The sequence below is a fragment of the Sus scrofa genome, chromosome 5 (assembly GCF_000003025.6).
Source record: "Sus scrofa isolate TJ Tabasco breed Duroc chromosome 5, Sscrofa11.1, whole genome shotgun sequence".
Lineage (NCBI taxonomy): Eukaryota > Metazoa > Chordata > Mammalia > Artiodactyla > Suidae > Sus > Sus scrofa.
Genome location: NC_010447.5, coordinates 30337142 through 30360706, shown reverse-complemented (window position 1 = coordinate 30360706; position 23565 = coordinate 30337142). Strand labels below are relative to the sequence as shown.

At 42.3% G+C, this 23565-nt stretch overlaps 1 pseudogene; it reads right to left on the bottom strand.

Moving 5' to 3' along the window:
• Window positions 8056-10673, bottom strand: LOC100738345 (annotated as a pseudogene).

Sequence of the window (23565 nt, the reverse complement as noted above, 5' to 3'; positions counted from 1 at the left end):
AGATTCATCTGTAGGGAAATCTCTTCATCAAGCTTTTGTACCCTGAAGAGTAATCCTTTCCCTTCTCTGAATATTTATGTTTAGAAGAATATTTACATTCTTCTAAACATTTCTAATAGAAGCAAATGCTCTTAATTTGAAAAAAAAAATAATGTGCCTCTTAACCGATTTCTTGTTGGGGCAAGTAGACTCACTCTAACAGGACTTAAGAACTCTGCAAAAGGAAACCCTTATCTCTTTGCTGCTGTCAGTTGAGTAACTGTGTTTCCTTATTAGCTGGAGAGTTCCTTAGCCCACCACAGAAACCCCAGCACCAATCCATTGAGATGAGCATGTTGTAGAGATGGGCCAAATGGAAAAGGTCCAGGTTCCATCTGTTTATTATATAGATGTGGCCATTGTCCAAATCTTGTAAAATTGCCAGGAGAGAAAAAACCCACAAGGCGGTGCATTTTGAGGGTGATCGCAGTTCTTTGGACTATTTTAAAAGCTCTGCTTGTTCCATGTGTGTGAGTGTGTGTGTATGTGTGTGTAGGACGCCTTCCAGGTCTATCTAGATCCAGGCAGACCTGGATTTGAACTTCTGATCTGTGCTTTTTAGCTGTATCAGGGCAGGTTATTTCATTTGGCTGTTCATCTATGTCATGGGGTTGATGTGAGAATCAAGAGATTGTAGAGACCATTCATTCAGAGCACTTAACATAGTGAGATCAGCACATACTAAATGATTGGTAAATGGCAGCTATTATTATTGGTAATAATTTAATTTTTATTAATATTTTATTATTTGCGAGTCTTCAGCTCCTTCAAAGCATCTCTAACATTGAGCTAATGGATTCCCTGCATCCCTCAGACCTGAGACCTTCAGGAATAGTTCACAATTATGCTTCCTGCAATGTAGCCTTAAGAATCAATTCAAATATGCCAGCAGTAATTATTTTCACTTCAATCCTGCAGTTATTCATGGTATACTTACTTGATTTAAGATTCTGGGCTGATCGACAGATGATTGGATTCGGAAGATGTGGTATATATACATAATGGAATACTACTCAGCCATAAAAAAGAATGACATAATGCCATTTGCAGCAACATGGATGGAACTAGAGAATCTCATACTGAGTGAAATGAGCCAGAAAGACAAAGACAAATACCATATGATATCACTTATAACTGGAATCTAATATCCAGCACAAATGAACATCTCCTCAGAAAAGAAAATCATGGACTTGGAGAAAAGACTTGTGGCTGCCTGATGGGAGGGGGAGGGAGTGGGAGGGATCGGGAGCTTGGGCTTATCAGACACAACTTAGAATAGATATACAAGGAGATCCTGCTGAATAGCATTGAGAACTTTGTCTAGATACTCATGTTGCAACAGAAGAAAGGGTGGGGGAAAAACTGTAATTGTAATGTATACATGTAAGGATAACCTGACTCCCTTGCTGTACTGTGGGAAAATTAAAAAAATTAAAAAAAAAAAAAAAAACTTAAGCCCATTGACAGGAAAAAAAAAAAAAAAAAAAAAAAAAGATCCTGGGCTGGGTAGAATAGCAAAGATATTTGTACCAGGATGGCTTACTCCAGGTGCTTCCTAAGACATGCACAGTGTCCATTGCAAAATATCTTCCTCTACTAGACTCTCCACATAAACTGCTGGAGAGCAAAATTGGTGCCTGGTTTGTGGTCATACGTCTAGAATCTAGCCTGGCACTTGGGACCTGACTGGCACATGGGACCATGCTCAAATAGATATTTCTGAATGCATAAAAGCAATAGATGATGAGTGCTAACAAAAGATGTGTATATCAGTTCTAGATGTCTTATCTCTAGCTCCATGCCCAGCCATTTCCTTATCCCTGCAAAACCTCATGCCCAAATGTGTCAAGCGCACAGCATTTCGCAGCTCATGATCATACAGCTTGGCATGTACTGTTCTGGCTCTCTGAATGCCATTCCTACCCCTGCCTGAGGAGCTCCTTAACCATCTTTGATGACCCAGTCAAGCACCAGCTCCCCAGTGGATCCTTCCTTGACCTTCCATAGATAATCACACTCTTCTTGGTGCTTTCTTTGTGTTTTGAACAGGCTGCCCTTATCATTTACAGGGCCTGAGCAAGAGCGCAAATGGGGAGTTCCCGTCGTGGCGCAGTGGTTAACGAATCCGACTAGGAACCATGAGGTTGCGGGTTCGGTCCCTGCCCTTGCTCAGTGGGTTAACGATCCGGCGTTGCCGTGAGCTGTGGTGTAGGTTGCAGATGCGGCTCGGATCCCGCGTTGCTGTGGCTCTGGCGTAGGCTGGCAGCTACAGCTCCGATTCAACCCCTAGCCTGGGAACCTCCATATGCCGAGGGAGCGGCCCAAGAAATAGCAACAACAACAACAACAGCAACAAAAGACAAAAGACAAAAAAAAAAAAAAAAATAAAAGAGTGCAAATGGATGCCTACATACCGTATGTCCAACAGTTTAAGATATAAATCGAACCAATCAATGGTTGAATAACATATGTTCTCTCTTCTTCCCTTGTCAAATGTACTATGGTAACAACCAATAAAAAATCTGAGACAGAGTTCCTGTTGTGGCACAGCAGGTTAAGAACCTGACTAGGATCCGTGCAAATGTGGGTTCAATCCCTGGCCTCACTCAGTGGGTTAAGGATCCGGCGTTGCCATGAGCTGTGATGTGTTGAAGATGCGGCTCGGATCTGGTGTTTCTGTGGTTGTGGCGTAGGCCAGCAGCTACAGCTCCAATTCGACCCCTAGCCCAGGAACTTCCATATGCTGCAGGTGCAGCCCTAAAAAAAAAAAAAAATGTGAGACGACACTACTTTTATGAGACTGAAATTTGGCAAAATATTGAAGATGATCATTGCTAAACACCATTTAATCTGTAGGCTGGAAATATTTGGATGAGTAGTAAAAAAGATATTCATATTTCACACATTAATAAATATTACTGTGTACATTTTTATATTGCTATTCCATTAAACAGATTTTTCTTGACTTCAGCAAAATCATTTATCTTGTGGTAATAAAGGTTTTTGTTTAATTTACGTTATACTGGCAGTTAGGCTCTAGTGGATTAAGCAATAAAATGTAGTTGTCTTCAGTGGATACAAAATTGGGTATATTCATGAGTGCATATTAGAGTAAGTGTAAAGTCAAGAAATTAAGATTATTTTTGTGTTTTCAAGAAAGTTATTTCTTCTAGTTAAAATTGTCTACAAAATTTAAAGGAAAAATATATGTGATAATTAATGCATATCAACATTTCAAATCAAAATGATTAAACTAAAACTGGTCGATCTCCAAAAAACATTCATACCAGTGGGTTGGTGCTGTGATACCCATAGCAAGTTGACTGGAAAAAAAGAAATGGAGCTGATCACTTTACAGAGCTAAAGTCAAGGCCTACCTCTGCAGGGCCCTGTATCTCATTTGCATATATTTAAATCTTATTTTTTTGGAAAAGTTAATTAAATCCTATTAACTTAAGCATTAATTTAATCTTATTAAATCTTATTATTATTTTCTTATAAAAGTAAAACCATTTGCAAATCTAGTGTTTATAGTTTATCTAATTACTAATGTAAATAATCAGTATCATAGTTCATACATGAGTTAGATCCAGGTCTACATAGATAAATTGAAGAGTAATTCAATTTTTTAAATGTTTCAAATTAGTTTTTTTTTTTTTTCAGAAACTATATATAACAGTTTTGAATAATGAGATGGTTGGTGGATATCTCCCAGGCCACAAATTGGAGCATCAAGAGAAGCAAAAAAAGCAATGGTAGGTACTGCTGGGAAATGATGCTATTTATGTAAGAGGAGAGATGTAACAAGGTCATTTGTCTTTCTGTCCTACCTGGGAGCCTCCACTGCTCCAATCCTCTTCTCACTCAAAGCACTGTTTCATCTCCAGCACTGGCAATGGCACAAACTATATACCTTCAGGACAGTCATCGGCTGCTGGTAAGGCAAGAGATATGCTCTGAGGCAGGAGATATGAAGAGGTGTTTCCCCTTGGGCCTGAAGGATGTTAGTCTTGGGAACAGTGTTTATGATTGCCAGACATGTATAAGCAGTGAGGGCCAGATCCTAAGTGAGAGTTCATGGGCTCTTCAGTAAAACATCTGTGCACGTGTGTGTGTGTGTGTGTGTGTGTGTGTGTGTGTGTGTGTGTCTTTATGTGTTTGTGGACACTGCTGGTATTCTTTCCATAAAGTTACCTCCATGGAACCCTTGCTTCCTCCAGTACAAAACCTTGAAATCATCCTGGACTCTTTTCTTTCTCTCACATCCTCTATCAAATCCATCTCCTAATCCTACTGGCATTAACTTCAAAGATATTCTTGAATCTGACCACGCATCCAACTCTACCACCGCCACCGTAAGCCAAGCCACTGTTATCTTTCATCTTTTGTTGGTGCTCTGTGCCTCCTCACTCATCTGGTTCCTCTCTCCTCTGCCCTGATGCCTCCTCAAGTCTGTAACAGTAAGCAGCCATCCTCTTAAAATATACGTTACAGCATGTCAATCCTGTGCTCAAGTTACTCTGGTGCCTTCCATATAGAATAGAAGCTACGGTCTTTGCTGTGGTCTACAAGGCTGGCCCTCATTTATCTCCTCTCCTCTCCTCTCCTCTTTCTTCATCGCCTACCATTTACTCCTTGCTCGCTGTATTCCAGCCACATGCCTTCCAGTGTCTGCTGGTTACTCCCAGCACATGTGGCCCTTGGAGCTTTTGCCACTCCCATCACCCACACCTGGAACCCTCTACACCAGAGAGTCAACCACTAGTCTTGACCTCATTCCCTGCTGGTTCTTTCTAAAAATGAAACTTTGTCCTTTCTTATTCTTTTACTTTGCTGTATTTTTCTTTAGCAGATAAATATATTAATTTTTAGTTAGAAGAATTATCAATACCTGATATAACATTACACATCTATTTTTATTTTATTTTATTATTTTTAGACCATGCCCACAGCATGTGGAAGTTCCCGGGCCAGGGATGGAACCCACTCCACAGCAGTGACCCCAGCTGCTGCAGTGGTAACGCTGGATCCTTAACTGCCATGCCGCCAGGCAACTCTGTACATATCTATTATTAGGTGCTATGGGTCTGTCATCCAGATTTGTCATTTTAGATCTGGTCTGTGTGATTCCAGGGCCTGACATAACCCCCTGGCTCTGGAGATGGACATTTTACCCAGGTTTCGCCATTTTTGTCTACAGTGATTGCTTTGAGATTGACAAGTGGAGCACATGGGTATCTTCCAAGTACTTCTGAAACATTTTGGAAACAGAAGCTCTAATTTTCTTGGAGTTGCTAAATTGGAGCTACTGGTAGTCATTCCACTCGTCTGTGGGAGACTGCTTGAAAATAAAGACAACACAGAGGAAATTGCACAAGAAGGATAGAGAGGGGTTATTTTGTTTTTGTTCTTTTTTTTTTTTTTTTTTTTTTTTTTTGCGTTTGTTAGGGCTGCACCCACGGCACATGGTGGTTCCCACGCTAGGGGTCAAATCGGAGCTACAGCTGCTGGCCTACATCATAGCCACGGCAACGCAGGATCCGAGCCACATCTGCAACCTACACCACAGCTCATGGCAACACGGGATCCTTAACCCACTGAGTGAGGCCAGGGATCAAACACGCAACCTCATGGTTCCTAGCAGGTTCATTTCCACTGCACCACAACAGGAATTCCAGAAAGAGAGGTTTTTGAATATTCAGTTTGAGCACTTCGCTTTTCAATTAAATAATCTAATGGATTCATTTTTTCACTTAGGCCAATTTGATCTTCAGCCACCAAAAGATTCTGATGAATATAATTACACCACATTACATCTATACTTACCTCAACATTCTCATACAATGATTTATGGGTAAATCCGATTTTACTGAAGGTTTGGTATATCTAGCTGAAACAAACTAGGCTGTAGTCATAATATGGCACAGTATATTAATATTATGTTAAGATAACATACAAACTATAAAATTTAATAATAACAATATTGAATAATCTGAAATGTACACTGAATACATTGCCCACAGTCTAAGAGAAAACAACCCTAGAGGTTGAACAATTCACAGGGTATTCTCTCATGAATGTTCCATACTCAGCCTCCCATCTCTGTCCTCAGATATGTGCCTCTATTTAAAACTTTCTAAATTCTCTTGGGAGAAACATCCCCCACCTTTTGGGAAATCCTATGCTTATACCCAGGATTTGGTGTTATTCCTGGGTCCATCCCTCTTCCCTAGCCTTACATTTCCCAGGGTCAGAGTTATCCAGCCTGTAGTAACAGCTGCGAGTGGGGGTGGAATGAGGGAGAGCAGAGTGGGTACCAGCAGGCCAATCCGAGGTGGCTTCTGGCATCCTACCCCAGAGCATCCCCCGGGGACATGAGTGTTCCAAGTCCAGACTACTTTTCAGGTCTCCCTACTAGGGTGAGTAACAGACACCCTGTCCTGCAAGTGTTTCCTCCTGCCCCACAATTGACTGTTGGTTGGATCATGCACTTAAAGCACTACCAAGTCTCAAGTCTGCTCCTATAAGAAAGAAATGCTCTTCCAACCATGCCCCTGGAGTCTTGCAGAGTAGTGTCAGCTCTTTTTTGATCCTACCTCCAACTTTTATTAGAAATGAAACTCTCTCAGGCATGGTGGAAATATGAGAAGGTCTTCTGGGTGCCATAAAGTATTGGAACTGATTAAATGGTTAGCCCAGGGAATCCTCCTCCTCCCCAGTGTCCTGGTCTGGGGGAAGCGAGAGGCGGCATTGTCTACAGAGGGGACAGTTTCATTCTTTAATTACAATATCTTTATCCCCTCTTGGATCTGGGGCTCCTTGAAAAGTTCCAAGTTTCTCAGCTTTGGTAGATAGTTAATAAATAGGTGTTGAATTAACCAGTGACACCTGCCATGGTTATATTTAGTATTCATCACTCACGAGTTTGCTAACAGACTTGATTTATATACATCACTAAACAGAAATGGCTTCGGAATCTTTATTTGGGGCCAAGCTCTTGGTTTTCCAGAAGTTGCTGATTAAGATAAAAATATCTGAGAAGGAAAAGTCCTCAGGCTCCATTAAAATGAAATCAATTCTCATGTTGGCCAGAAGAGGGCAGAGTCCCTGTGGGAATGTGACAGTCTGGATGTATTTTGCTATCACAGAAAGGTTTTCAAGCCCTGACTAGGGAAGGGAGGGGCGAGTGGCAAAGAGAGTCTGGTGGGGGACAGAGGAAGAAATAATTTCTAGTAGGTGATAGGACAGGAGATTTTCATTTTTAAATTATTTATTTATTTTTGGCTGCACCTGTGGCATGTGGATATTCCACGGCCCGGGAAGAACCCACGCCACAGCAGCAACCTAAGCCACTGCAGAGACAGCACCAGATCCTCAACCCACTGTGCAGCAAGGGAAATCCAGACAGGAGATTTTTAAAATCTCGTCTGCTTTATCCAAATTCATCATTCATTTATTAATGTATTCCTTTATAAAACATTATCGAGCACTTTCTATGTGTCAGGCACTGTGCCTGGGAATGAGCAATGCAAAGATGAACAGGAGACATGGTCTGGGGAGCATACAGACTCGTAAGAATTACAGGAGTTAAACAATTAGGAGCATGTATAATTAAAGATTTTGATAAGAGCTCTGGAAGAAAATAACAGGATGTTATGAGAAGTACTTTAAGTCATAGGAGAGCGCTCTGATGAGATGAAACCTGAAGGGTGAAGAGTCATGTGGAAAGTTGGGAGAGACGTGTTCCAGGCAGACGGGATCGTCTGGATGAAGGCCCTGAGGTTGGAAGGGTGTTGGAGTGTTCAAGGAATTAAAAGAAGGTCAGCATGGTTGCACAGTTTTCCAGAAACCATGAGAGCCGTGGTGACATGGGATAGATTTGGAGAGAGAGTCAGGATCATGTGGGACATTTTAAGCCGTACTCGAGGGTTTGGATTTTCCTTTTCTTTTTTTCTTTCAACTTGAAAGCAGTCACTATTAACTGACCAGTTTACAAAAATAATCAACGTAGATACCTTAGTTCATCCTTCTGATAAGCCTGTTGGTCTAGTGCCAGCATCTCCACCTTGTACAAAATGAGTAGGTAGTCTTTTTCTCCATTCTGCCCTGTGGGGGAGACCACTTGAAGGGTGACAGGAAGTCATTTGATTCTCTGAAACATTTTCCAACAGAGTAGATCTCATGCATCAGATCCTCCCTGCAGATAATACCTCCATGCATATTTACCAAGCGATCAAGCAAACCATGTGCTATCTGCCATCGTGTCTTGTTGATTTTGCAGTAGCCACACTTGGAGATCCCTTCATTTACTGACTTCAGGTTTGGGGACCCCCATGCCATATGTGGTTCTACATCCCCAGCATGTTAACTGAAGCCTCGTTGAGCTTCACGAAGGTGCCATAGAAGATCTGGAGGACACGAAGAAGCTGCAACACTTTCTGGATCCTCAGACTCATACCATTGGTACATCTGATCCTGATGACAGATGCCAGTTTGGGTTCCATAGGCACATGGAAGTTGCTAGCTTGTCTTGCTATCCTAGGCATTCAAATCTCACTTTTGTATATCTGCCTATACTCCGAATCTTCAGCTCTGTGAAATTCCTTCGCTTTTTCTTAAGAGTTTCTGGTACAGCAGGAACTTTTTCTTCTTTTTCTTCTCTTCTGTACCCTCTATGATTTTGGCCAGAAAAAAGTGGGTTTAGATATTCTTGTACAAGCAACAGGAAACCATTAAAGGGTCTTAAGCAGAGGCCTGAATCTTCTCCCTCATGTTTTAAAGGATGGCTGGGGCTGCAGTGTGGAGAATGAACTGGAGGGGCGATGCAGGGAGTAGGGGTATCAGGAGGCTGTTAGAGTAATTCAGCCAAGGGTTGATGATAGCTTGAACTGGGGTGGTGACAAAAGGTGAAGAGAATTGGATACATTAGAGATGGATTTGAGGACAGACTTGACCAGAGTTTGCAAATCCAAGATTGAGAAAAGGCATCCAAAAGGTATTTTTGACTAGTTTCTATCATGGGCAATTAAGGGAGTTTAGAGAAAGGCCGGTGGGGGTTATGAGTAGAAAATGAATAGTTCCATGCTGGGCCATTACACTGTTTGAGATCCCCCCAAGCAGAGATATTCTGGAATGGAGCTGTGAAAGGAGGGCTAAAGTGAGAGACACAAACTTGGGAATCCGCCTGGTATAAAAATAGCATCCAAAGCCAGGAATGTGGATGAAGTTACAGAGTTAGGGAGACCACAGACAGATGAAAAGATGTCCCAGGACTATATCCTGAGAACAAGGCAGGAGTCACAAACATTCAATAGTCAGGATTTTGTGGATTAATGGGAAGAAAGTCCTTTCAGAAATGTATCCAGGAGTTCCCGTTGTTGACTCAGCAGTAACGAACCCAGCTAGTATCCATGAGGATGTGAGTTCAATCCCTGGCCTTGCTCAGTGGGCTAACAATCTGGCATTGCCATGAGCTGTGGTGTAGACTGCATATATGGCTCAGATCTTGCATTGCTGTGGCTGTGGTGTAGGCTGGCAGCCACAGCTCCGATTCTACCCCTTCCCGGGGAACTTCCATATGCCACATATGTGGCCCTTAAAGGAAAAAAAAAGGAAGAAGAAGAAAGAAAGCTAGTGACAACCTAGTCTTTCTTTTCTTGTAAGGAAGTCTTATGTAGTAGTTTCCTACTACTGCTGTAACAAATGATCTCAAACTCAGTGGCTTAAAACAATACACATTTATTCTGTTGAGTTTCTAGAGGTCAGAAGTCCAAAATTGGTCTCATTGAGCTAAAATTAAGGCATGGGCATGACTGTGTTCCTTCTGAAGGTTTAGGGGAGAATCTGTTTCTTTGCATTTTTCTGGCTTTTAGAAGCTGCCCACATTCCTTTGTGTGTGACCTGCTTCCATCTTCAAAGCAAGCAAACGACAGGTGGAGTTTTTCTCATGCTGCGTCACTCTGACACCGAGTCTTCTCTTTTCCTCTTCTACTTCTAAAGACCCCCTAGACTCACTTGGATAATTGGGGGTACTGTCCAACCTTAATCCCATCTGCGACATCAAGTCCCCTTGCCATGGAACTTAACATACTGTGGCTATGTCACAGGTTCAGTAGATTAGAACATGGGCATCTTTGGGAGTATTTATTTTGCCTCCCAAACCTAACACGTCTTGGTTAGTCCTCTTTGGAAAGTGTAAAAGAGTACATACTACTCATCGAGTCCTGGAAGAAGGTCAGTCTTCTGTGACAGTCCAAAAGTGGGCCCTTGACAAAAGTGGTGAGATTTGCTTATGTGTCCGTGTGCATCTGTGCGTCCAACCCTATATTGAAACAATACACCCTGTTGGATAAAAAAGAAATCCCGCTAGTGAAGTTATTGATTAGGGTCTTGTGTATACGTCTCTTGTCGCCTCGAACAGCTGTTCGTTTGAACAGGGATCCTTGGGTTGTTATCGTAATGAATGTCTCTTAGTCCATTCTGGCTGCTCTAACAAAATGCCGTAGACCAAGCATAGCTTATAAGTAACAGAAATGTGTTTCTCACAGTTATGGCGGCTGGGAGTTCCAAGGCCAAGGCACCAGCAGACTCGCAGTGTCTGGTGAAGACTGGCTTCCTGGTTCACGGACGGCCATCCCGCTGTGCACTCACTCACAGGAAGTGACAGGTAAAGGACCTCTCTGAGTGACAGGTAAAGGACCTCTCTAAGGACTTTTTACAACAGCACTAATCCATTCACAAGGGCTACATCTATGGGACCTAATCACCCCCAAGGACCCCGGCTCTAAAGATCATCGCTTTGGGAGGTGGTATTTTCAACATACAAGTTTTGAAAGACACAAACCTTTGGTCCATAGCAGTCTCTTGGTAAAACATAATGTTGTTTAGCACCTATTAGAACAGTAAAAGAAAAACAAAAACAAACACCCCTCCCTCCCCTGACAGTAGCAGCCCTGTGTATGCAGTACCTTTTAACCATCATTTCTGGCAGGTACCAGTGCACAGCAGCTGTAAGCTACAGAAAAGGAAATTGAAGTTTTCAGAGGTTACATAGATTTACCACAGTCACCCAGGTCATACAAGGTAGAGACAGAATTCAGTGCTGAGTGACCCCAGGCCACTGGGTCAGAACTGGCATGGTCCCATTTCCACTCCTATTTCTAACAAAAACCAAGAGCCATCAGCTCTGCATCCCAAATAGCTCTCAAGTTGGTCCAGTTCTTTCCATCGCTTCTGTCACTGCCTCTTTTCAGGCCACCTTTATCCCTTGCTTGCATCTCTGCAATTACCTGTGAGCTGATCCTCCTCTCTGGTTTGTCCCCTACTCAATTCTTTCCGCTGTAGCCAGTGATTTTTCTAAAAGAGAAATCTGAACTGAGAACTATGTCTAGATACTTATGACGCAGCACTACAGTGGGAGAAAAAATTGTGTATACATGTATGTGTAACTGGGTCCCTATGCTGTACAGTGGAAAAAAAATTGTGTGTTGGGGGAAATAACAATTAAAAAAAAAAGAAATCTGATTACATCATTCTCTGCTCAGCTCATTCAGTGCTTCTCTTTAGATCATAGAATAAACTTCAAACTTCTTAACTTTGTTTACATGACCATCTAGGATCTGGCTTTGCTTTTTAAAATGTCTGTCCAGCGTCTTCTGCAATCATTTCCCCTCTTCCTGAAACAAATCTACACTCTAGCCATTTTTGCAGGCCCTAAAATATGACTATGCTCTTTCTCCTTGAAACATAATATGCAGGACTTTACACCTTTAAGATTTATGATATTTCTTGCATTTACATATCTTAACTCCACAAGAATGGAATGATGGAAGAAAGGTTGTATACACACACACAGACATACAGGTGTACACACATATACATAATTTGTTTATATGTACACACATATATAATATATATTTGGGATAATATATATGGGAAATATACATAACTATATGTCTCTATATGAAGGAAATTATAACAATAAATACTTTTTTTTGTCTTTTGTCTTTTTAGGGCTGTACTGGCGGCATAGGGAGGTTCCCAGGCTAAGGGTTGAATTGGAGCTGTAACGCCAGCCTACACCACAGCCACAGCAACATGGGATCCCATCCGCATCTGTGACCTACACCACGGCTCATGGCAACACTGAATCCTTAACCCACAGAGTGAGCCCAGGGATCAAACCCTCATCCTCATGGATGCTAATCCAGTTCGTTAACCACTAAGCTACGACGGGAACTCCAAAAATAAACACTTTTAAAAATTGTACATAGATATCCAATTATAGATAGCAGATTAGCCAACATATGAATTTCCCCTTCTTCTCTATATCCCATCAGGATATAGTAAAGGCATGTAAAAGCTGTAGGTCCACAAGGATGAAAATGTGTGATTACAGTCAATAGAAAACAAGAGATTTCCACACATTTCTGGAATACAGATTCAGCCAACTGAGCAGAGCAGAAGAAGCTGCCTCTTTCACTGCACGCAGAGGGAGATAGACAAGAGAAATTTACCCAGAGGAATCCCAGAAAGACTTAGTATTCTGGAATGCCGAGTAGAGTATGGGTGGTGTTTAGACTTAGGGTTGAAAATAGGGTGATTATATGGGTTGGTGGACTGCCATCCGTTTCTTTGGGCATAACATGTCAGTGGGTTGGTTTTTATCCTGAGTCTAAAGTCAGAGGTGACTTCCCAAGAGACCTCAAGAGTCTCAGAAAAAAGACTTCCACACACCTGTAGTATGAAGAATTAAAAAGAAGAAGATCTCCCAGAGAAGAAAATGAAAAGATAAATTAAAAAAAAATATGTTTCGGAAGCTGCCACTGTGGCTCAGTGGAGACAAATCTGACTGGCATCTATGAGAACGCAGGTTCGATCCCTGGCCTCACTCATTGGGTTAAGGATCTAGCATTGCCATGAGCTGTAGTGTAGGTCGAAGACACGGCTCGGATCTGGCGTTGCTGTGGCTGTGATGTAGGCCGGCAGCTGTGGCTCCGATTTGACCCCTAGTTTGGGAACCTCCATGTGCCGCAGGTGCGGCCCTAAAAAAAAAAAAAAGAAAAAGAAAAAATACATTTAAAATATCCAAGCAACGTAGAGGATTAAACCAGCAAGGTCAACATCTGATCAACAGGGCATCCAAAAAGATAGAAAAGAGAAAACAAAGGTGAAGAATTATTTAAGAAACAGTATAAGAAAATTTCCCAAGATTAGAGTCCAAGTTTCAACTTCTCAAGGAAGCATTTCCCAACCAACCCATCTAAACTGTAGCCCCTCCAGCCATTCTTGACTTAAGTGTTCTCTCTGGAACTTATAACCACCTGACATACAATGTTACTTGTCTGTTTTACATCTCTCTTCCCATTAGAATGTAAGCTCCCTGCGGGCAAGGAGTTTTGTCAGCTTTGTTCATGGTAGCCAACTCGGCGCTCAGTGTACTGCTGCTCGTTGTTCTGACATCATTTGTTGAGTGATTGAGTAAATGAATGATTCACGAGATCTCAATCCTCATCTGCATGGAAAGAAGTCAGTGGATAATGCCTCAATTTGGTTTCTCAACAAAGTGATATGTAAGCCTATAAATTTAGAACTATGAGACAACCACCTGAAGCAACAACAAAAAGAGTTAAGGAGTTCCCGTCGTGGCGCAGTGGTTAACGAATCCGACTAGGAACCATGAGGTTGCGGGTTCGATCCCTGCCCTTGCTCAGTGGGTTGACGATCTGGCGTTGCCGTGAGCTGAGGTGTAGGTCACAGACATGGTTCGGATCCTGCGTTGCTGTGGCTCTGGCGTAGGCTGGTGGCTACAGCTCCGATTAGACCCCTAACCTGGGAACCTCCATATGCTGCGGGAGCAGCCCAAGAAATAGCAAAAAGACAAAAACAACAACAACAACAACAACAAAAAAGAGTTAAATATACTTAACTGCATCTGAAGAATAGTATGGGAGAGTAGGATGGGGAAGAGGCAGGTTACTATAGATTTTTAAAATTTATTATTTATTTATTTATTTATTTATTTTCTTTTTAGGGTTGCACCTGTGGCACCTGGAAGTTCCTGGACTAGGGGTCAAATTGAAGCTGCAGCTGCCAGCCTACACCACAGCCACAGCAACACTAGATCTGAGCTGCATCTGCAACCTACCCTGCAGCTTGTGGTGACACCAGATCCTTAGCCCACTGAGCAAGGCCAGAGATCAAACCTGCATCCTCATGGCTACTACTTGGGTTCTTAACCCGCTGAGCCCCAATGGGAACTCCTTTAAACTGACTTTTAAATTTTATTAGAGGATAGTTGACTTATGATATTGTATCAGTTTCAGGCGTACAGCAAAGTGAATTGTTAGTACATATGCATACATCCATTCTTTTTTCCCATCTTGGTTATTAGAGACGATTTAAGTAGAGTTCCCCGTGCTATACAAGTAGATTCTGGTTAATTATTTTATACTGTAGTGTGTATACTATTCTTTTTTATTATAAGTTTTTGCAAACTATTTGTTTTTCACCATATGCCTGTCCTGTTTATTTGTTAAAGACCATATATGTCCTAGTAAACACTTTGTATTTATTTACTGAGTATCGTCTATATCATATCAATGATAATAATAGCTAACACTGAGCACTTACTACATACTAGGCATTGTGCTAAGCTTTCTACAGATTATTTGAAGAATGTATTGCGTATCTGCTGTCATTTTACATGGAAGGAAAACATCTGGGTTTAAACTAAAAATGGAAAAAAAACCCCACAACCCTAGATCCCCAAATACAAATATTTAGTAACCTAAACTCAGTTGAATAAATTCTGCTTCTCAGTTCTCATAACAAAGATATGTATTTGATACATATCTTTGTCCTTAAAATACAAGAAAAAAAAGCATCATGCAATGATCTTTTAGAGTTTTTGTTTACTAGGAAATCCTCATAGAACTGCAAAAACTCTTGTCAACAGGAACTGGAGAAAGTCAGGGGAAACTCGTGCATAAGCTCTTTTGGAGACATCTGTCAATGTCATCTGCTTGCTTTCCCGCCACCCTTCTTTCCACTCCACATTTCTCGTGCAGTCTGCTCATCTGAAGTCCAAGTGACCTTTGTTTCAGGAAATTTATGAGATTTTCACAACATGAAATGGCTTCTGACAGAGTCATTTTTGGGCCTCAGCTTGGATCTGCTTCCTCCTGCCTGTGCCCGGATATTCTGCTGCGACACCATCCATCACTTGTTCAGGAACACATGGAGCCGTCACTGCTGCAAATCCTTCTCCCATCATCCCAGAGGTGAAATTGAAACATTGATAGTTGTTAAAAACAAAAACAAAAACAAAAACCACCCTTTTGGCAGAATTCTTTTGTTTGGACACTTCTGGTGTTTAGACTGTGCTCTGGATCTGTTGGAAGCAGCCCCTCCTTCCCTTTTCCTTTTTGCTCAGCTGAACTCCTTCCCTTCTCTCAGGCTTCAGTTTAGATGTGTCCCTGGGGAAGCCTTTCTCGACTGTGACACCCCTGAGTGGGGGTCCTGTAGCTCCTGCAGCTCCTGCAGGATCCCTCTGACCTTGACTTCATAGCCTGCATTGTTGCTGCCATTTCATTTCAGTCTCCTATGCTGGGCCTTATGCTCTCTGAGACAGAGACTGAGCTCTGTGTCTTGCCAGCTCCTGCGCAGGGTATAGTGCCCTAGTGCATAGTAGGTGCTCAGTAACCATTTGGTGATTGAGTGAATGCATGCAAGCCACTGTCCTGGAGTGCAGTTTCCACTTTAGTTTGCACATACTGAGTATGTGTGAAAAATAACCACCCAAACAACTGCACACCTGTGCTTCCCAATGACCGAGTCAAAGGCTGATGTGTTAAATAATACTGGCCTAAATCCAGAAGTTAAGGGAAAAAGAGATAGCGAGAAGGCTGTGCATATTTCCTGTGTTCCGTAGGAAATGAAGAGTTCCTAAGCTCTTTTCCTCCAGCAATTTCCGAAACTGAGAATGCACGATATAATTTTATAGCCCCATGAAAGAAGAAAGTAAAATGCTTACAAAATGGTTTGTGCCACACGCTATAACCTAGCCTCTTATTTATGGCTTGCCAAATAGGTGAGGGAAGGTTGTTATATTTTTCTTCAGAGCCTTTGAATAATAGTTAACAAAGACCACATTGAAAATCAAACTTACCTTATCACTCATGAGATCAGCTTCTGAATTACATGAAGCACTACACGAATATATTATTTAACGGATATATTAAAAAGCTACACATTCACATGTATGTGTGATCTTAAATGTGCATGAGTAAGTTAATTTAAATATCGTAACTAAAAATTTGACATTGGATGAAAACCTTGTCTTCTGGTGAGGTGTCTTCTTTGGGAACTTCAGGCAGGCTAGCCCTACATTTGCATTTCTGCATGTGACAGTGATGACCACATCTGACATATGTGCATGTCCTTTTTGTGTCCTCATTAATGGAACGGGTAGAATGTGTCCAGCATTTTCCCATGCAAGAATCTCTGATAGATCTTGTAATGCATTAAAGATTTGTTCTGAATGCAAAAAAAAAAAAAAAAAAAAGAGGAAGAAAAAGAAAATGTTTTCAATACAGTCCCTCCCACACCTATCCCCCCATCCCCTCAGCTGGGGCGTGAGATGCTCTGGAAGCATCCTAGTTACTCATATAGGCACTGAATGCCCTTACAAATGATGTGAAAAAGTTGAAAGAGAACTTTAAAGGTGGCTTTAATTTTTTTTTCTTTTTTAGGGCTGTACCCGTGACATGTAGAAGTTCCCAGGCTAGGGGTTGACTCAGAGCTGCAGCTGCCAGCCTACCCCACAGCCATGGTGACACCAGACTTGAGCTGCGTCTGTGACCTACACCACAGATTACAGCAATGCCAGATCCTCAACCCACTGAGTGAGGCCAGGGATCGAACCCGTGTTTTCATGGATAATGGTTGGGTTCGTTACTGCTGAGCCACAATGGGAACTCCTAAAATTTTAGTCTAAGGTTGCTTGAAAGACGATTGCTTAAGGTCGTTCTGTGATTATTGGGAAAGATTTCATTTTTTTTTAGTTCAAGTTATATGACAGGCGAAGGAATAACAAATCAAAGAGAAGAAAAAATTATTCTACTTTAATGGCTTATGTGTTTTATGTGTGAGCTAGATTTTCAGTTTATGTAACTCCAAGGGAAAATGGGTAAGTCAGGATGCTATTAATAATAATTGTGGGAGAATTTTCATTGATTTATATAAGATTAGACTCTGGCTGGGTGTCTATTTTCATGTGGCGGTTGTTTCTTTTGTAAGGAAAGTACTTCTGTTAAACAGAGTGTGTCTTTGAGTTGAATGGTGTTCCTGGAGACATATTTAGTTGCAGGTGGCAACAGCGTTGGTCCCAAATCTATTACCAGAATAATAGCCACATTATCTTTCATTTATCCCTATGCATGATGTTTCATTTACTTTCTTCACTAGCTCTGCATTGTTTACTAGACCTTAGTTATAATTGTATATTGCGATTGTTATTATTATTAATCCTTAATTATGAATGACTTTTTGTTTGTTTGTTTGTTTGTTTTTGTCTTTTTAGGGCCACACCCGCGGCACATGAAAGTTCCCAGGCTAGGGATCGAATCCGAGCTACAGCTGACAGCCTACACCACAGCCATGGCAACGCCAGATCCAAGCCTCATCTGCAACCTACACCACAGCTCACAGCAGCACCAGATCCTTAACCCACTGAGCGAGGCCAGGGATCGAACCTGCATCCTCATGATTCCTAGTTGGATTCGTTTCTGCTGTGCCACGACGGGAACACCTGCATTTTTATATTATCTTAATTTTAAGGAAGGACATATCTCCCACATATACTTAAGTTATATAAATATATACATATATTTTTTGTTTCTGAAGAAAAGTAGATAGAAACTGAGTTTGAAGCAACCACTGTCAACACACACACACACACATATCTGCAGTGGACTGTGAAATAGACAAGCTCTCACATGAAAATCCACTGCTGACTATGAGGTTGCTATTTTGCTGTTTTTTGGTTTCAAACTCCTGTAGGTTCTATTATCATTCCAGGAAGTTCCTCGTTTCTCTAACCTAGAAATATAATAGGAAGTCGTGCACACGTGAGATATGCGAGAGGCAGGAAGGGTTCCCCCATCCAGTACTGTTTCCTTTACAGGCTCTTATTCCAAGTTCTCATCACTTGGAACTCATTCCTTTGTGTTTAGGCTTTGTGGACATCTTAGTATCACAGGACCCTAGAATTTTAAACCTAGAAGGAATCTTAAAGATCTGATCTGACCACCATCCTCAGTTTGTAGCTATGGAAACTGAAACTCAGAACTTCCTCCGAGGTTTCTCACTCTGAGGGTTGTGGAACCACTAGAATCAAGGCCTTCTGAAGGTCACTTCTGCTGATGTTCACTGTGTTCATCCATTTCTTCACTCTGTAATTTATGGCAGAGTCAGGAGTCTTCTGGGTGAAAGTGAAAAAAAATCTAAATCTGACATACTTCAGGAAAAGAAGGAAACTTCATTAGCCTTTAGGCACAGTAGTCTCCAATAATGTCTTTCATGCTTGGACTGTCTCCAAATCTTGTCTCCGGTGTCCTCTGCACTGGCTTCATCCTCAGGTGAGCTCATCCCATGCTATGGCAACACGCCTTGCTCGTCACCAGCCGCCCCTCAGAAGTTACAGGCACACAGCCGAGGAGCTTTAATTCTACCAGAGTGAGAAAGGCTCCTTTTCCTCATTAGTCCCAGACCTTAAACCTCATGGCTTTGCCTTGGGCCACGTGCCTGTGCCTGAACCAATCAAACGGTCAAAATGTATCAACTGGCTTAGCCTAAGTCACATGCTCCCCTCTGTCCCCAGGAGAATCTCATAGGCTAAGAGTGAGGGGAGGGATTTCTTCAAAAATATTGAAAAAGAAATGTAAAATGGAGCACTGTTTCTGGAGGGAAGTAGATAGAAACTGAGTTTGAAGCAACCACTGTCCACTTCAAGTGCATACCATGTCTGAGATGCTGTGCTAGGGGTTTGCTTGGGTAACATCTGTTGATAATTCATTTGTTTACCAGTTGTTGTTTGTTTGTTTTCAAAATGAACACACTGGCAAAAGCTGGATCAACAGAAATGGAGCCGAGGAGAGACTATCTAGGATGTGTTAAGGGAGTGATCAGGAGGCAACCGGGAGAGAGGTTTGGGGTGCAGGACTCTGCATAGGGGAGGAAAATGAGGCCTGAACGAAGGTCCGTGGGGGCCCAGAGGGCAGGAGAGGTCAGGGAAAAGGCTATATGAGAACTGTCACTCTCCACTGGGCTGTCTGCTCAGCCTCAGCTCTGCTCCCTGAGCAGATGGGGCAGTGGAGACTCCTCATGCCTGACTCAATAATTCATTCACCCATTTTTGGAGGGGCCACTAGGGCAAGCCACCGCGCCAGGTACGAGGGAGGCAAAGGTGGCAAGAGAGGGAGTTCCTGTTGTGGTGTAGTGGAAACGAATCCAACTAGGATCCATGAGGATGTGGGTTCGATCCCTGGCCTTGCTTAGTGGGTTGGGGATCGGGCATTGCCATGAGCTATTGTGTAGGTCGCAGATGCAGTTCATATCCCATTGCTGTGGCTGTGGTGTAGGCTGGCAGCTACAGCTCCAATTCGACCCCTAGCCTGGGAACATCCATATGCCACGGGTGAGACCCTTAACAAAAAAGGTGGTAAGGCAGATCTTGCCTCAGCATCCTCTGGGGCGCGTTGCACAAAGATTCTTGATGATTGCAGGAATTGCTACCAGGGAGAAATCCAGGGTGCTCCAGGAGAATATAGAGGATCTGACTGTGTGGAGGGTGAAGGTGGGACGAAAGGCAGAGAAGGTCCCCTAGAGTAATAGTTAAACTGAAACTTGAAGGAAGAGGAGGAGGTTTGCGGAAGAGGAGCCAGGAGAAGAGAAAGAATTCCAGGCAGAGGGTCCTAGAGCCTGGGAGAAGGGGCTCAAAATTATAGAGCCCAGAATGGTGCATTCGAAGCCCTCCTAGAAAGGCCAGTGAGGTGGGAGAAGGGGGTGGCACCAAATGCAGAAAGCTGATGAGAGCTCAGGCTGGAAGAGAAAGCAGGAGCCAGACCACGCCATTCGATTGAGGGCATTGGAGAGATTCTGAATTTTATCTGAGAGCGTTAGAGTTGTGATCAGCGCTGTGTTTTTAGAAAGATCATACATGCTGAGGGTAGACAAAGAATTGAGGTGGGGTGAGACCACCCAGCCAGAGTGTAAAGATGTGATAGTGGCTTGGCCTGCAGAAGTGGCAACAGAGATGGAGAGAAAGCAGCCATGTTCAAGAGGTATTTGAATTTCTTAGTTTTGGAAACAGGGCGTTGGCAGTCGATGGACGGGCAGTGCAATCTACCCGTGGATTTGTGAAAGTTTCACATTTTCATTAGCTGGTTGAATTGCAGGCTTTATTTTTCATGACAGTATTAAAGTGGCTGGGGATTAGGCTGCATATAATTGTTTTATGGCCAAATGTATCCCATTATAATAAATAATGACCATATATCAGCCTGCCAAGTGTCTTAGTTAGGCCACTGGGAGCTTTTCTGAGCCTACAGATTTGGTGATTAAACTAAAGATAAAAGAATAGGCGTTCCCATCATGGCTCAGTGGAAACAAATCTGACTAGCATCCATGAAGACACAGGTTCGATCCCTGGCCTTGCTCAGTGTTAAGGATCCGGCATTGCAGTGAGCTGTAGTGTAGGTTGCAGATGTGACTCGGATCCTGTGTTGCTGTGGCTGTGATGTAGGCCGGCAGCTACAGCTCCAATTCAACCCCTATCCTGGGAACCTCCATATGCCATGGGTGCAGCCCTGAAAAGACAAAAATGATAATAATACTAATAATAAAGATAAAAGAATAGGACTTTAGTAGGAGTTCCCGCGGTGGTTCAGTGGTAACGAACCTGACTAGTATCCATGAGTTTAAGGGTTCGATCCCTGGTCTTGCTCAGTGGGTTAAGGATCTGGTGTTGCCGTGAGCTGTGGTGTAGGTCACAGATGCTGCTCGGATCTGGCATCGCTGTGGCTGTGGTGTAGGCCGGCGGCTACTGCTCGAATTTGACCCCTAGCCTGGGAACTTCCATATGCCATGAGTGCGGCCTTTAAGGAAAAAAAAAAAAAGAATGGGACTTTAAACTGATGGCCTCACAGAAGGTCCTGGGTCCCACCACCAGCTTGCTTGCTACAGTTCAGTTAATCCCTTAAATCTGTTAGTGTTCCTGTGTGTAGACTCCGGAACTCTATTCTTGGACTGATAAATGGAATGAGGGTGCTGTAATGATGGTCTATTGGAAAACCATTTTTGCAAAGCTGAATTTGGGTCTGGGAAGCTAGAACTAATATGTTAGGGACGCGCACGCAAGAGAAGGTTTATACCAAGCAGCCGTTTGTAGGACAGTCTACAGATGTACAGTAGTCTAGAAAAGACAATGTGGAACTAGAGTTGGGGACTTATGGCCCTGCCATGTACTAGTTCTGTCTCTCAAGCCGGTCACCTTTGTTCTCTGAGCCTCAGTTAGCCTACTTGTAAAGAAAATATAATAATAATACTTGCTATATCACCCAGTATGGTGCTGAAGATGAAAAGAAATAAAACTTGTGAGTGAAAAAAACAAACAACCCAATTAAAAAAAAATGGGCAGAAAACCTAAATAGATATTTCTCCAAAGAAGACATACAAATGACCAACAGGCATGAAAATATGCTCAACATTGCTAATTATTAGAGAAATGCAAGTCAAAACTGCCGTGAGGTACCACCTTACACAGGCCAGAATGTCCATCATCAAAAAGTCTACAAATAATAAATGCTGGAAAGGGAACCCTCTTACACTATTGGTGGGAATGTAGATTGGTGCAGCTACTATGGAGAACAGTATGGAAGCTCCTTAAAAAATTAACAATAGAGTTACCATACGATCCAGCAATCCTACTTCTAGGCATATATCTAGAAAAGATATATGTACCCCAATGTTCACTGCAGTACTGTTTACAATAGCCAAGACATGGAAGCAACATAAATGTCCACCAAAAGATGAACAGCTATGGAAGATGTGGTACCTGTATACAGTGGAATACTACTCAGCTATAGAAAGTATGAAATAATGAATGCCATTTGCAGCAGCGTGGATGGACCTACAGATTGTCATACTAAGGGAAGTAAATCAGGCAGAGAGAGACAAATATCATATGATATCGCCTATATGTGGAATCTAAGAAAATGATACAAATGAACTTACCTACAAAGCAGAAATAGACTCACAGACAGAAAACAAATTTACAGTTACCAAAGGGGAAAGGGGGGAGGGATGAATTGGGAATTTGGGATTAACAGATATACACTACTGTACATAAAACAGATAAACAACAAGGACTACTGTATAGTATACTCAATATTTTGTAATAAGCTATAAGGGAAAAGAATCTGAAAATTTATTTATATATGTAACATATATATACTTTATATTATATACAAAATGTATAATATATATAATTTATATATCTATGTCTCTGAATCACTTTGCTGTATACCTGAATCATTGTAAATCAGTTATGTACTTCACTTAAAAAAATTTGTGAAAGTCCTTTGGAAGTGAAAAATGAAGATGCCAAAAGAACTGTCATTATTTGTTCCAGTCAAGATAGGCTAAAATTGTGCAATGGTAGGAAACAGCAATATCTTGGCACCTTAAGATGAGATTTTTTTTCTTGCTCCTTCTTGTGAAGTCCCCTGCCCAATTGGCAGCTCTTAGGGTATCACTTCCATTCATGTTGATGATAAAATACACGTGACTTGAGGGGCCCTTGCTCACAATGCTCTCACCTCCCTTTCTGGTTATTCGGTGAGCCCTACTGGTGGTACCACCGGAATAGGCAGCTGCTGCTCTTCCTGTCTCCTGTGTCCCTTTTCTTTTCTGGATGTGCATTTGATTTTTCTTTGGACCATTACCCATTTCATGTATCCACGTGGCTGGCTCTTCCCCACACCACCAGTTGAGTCATCAGGGAAAATTGCAAATAGGAGAAATCTTGCTTACTCTCTTTTTCTCTTCTATTCCACTAAGTAGTCAGTTATCCCTGACTGGTAGGAGGAGAGTAGTATCCTTAGGTGACCAAAGGGAGATCTAAGGGGATACATAGTTGAGTGGAAGAGGATTAGGCCAAAGAGCACAGTTAGATGGCCTGAAGGATGCTAATGGGAAGGTGAGGGGCAAAAACTGGGTGCAGAAATGCCTTTCATTTAGCCTCTTTAAGCAGGGGAGCTACAGCTGGAGGCTGGAACCTGAAGGAAGAACCAGAGTTGGGTGCTATAATCCAGGAGGAGAAAGACACAGAGAAGCACCCTCCTCCAACACTGTGATACTTCCAACCAAGAACAAAGTCAGGAGCCCGGGGCAGCCGGGGCTGAGGACTGAGTGCTGGACTACATGGCACAAGGTGACAGTCCCCACAAGCAAATGAAGCCGCAGAGC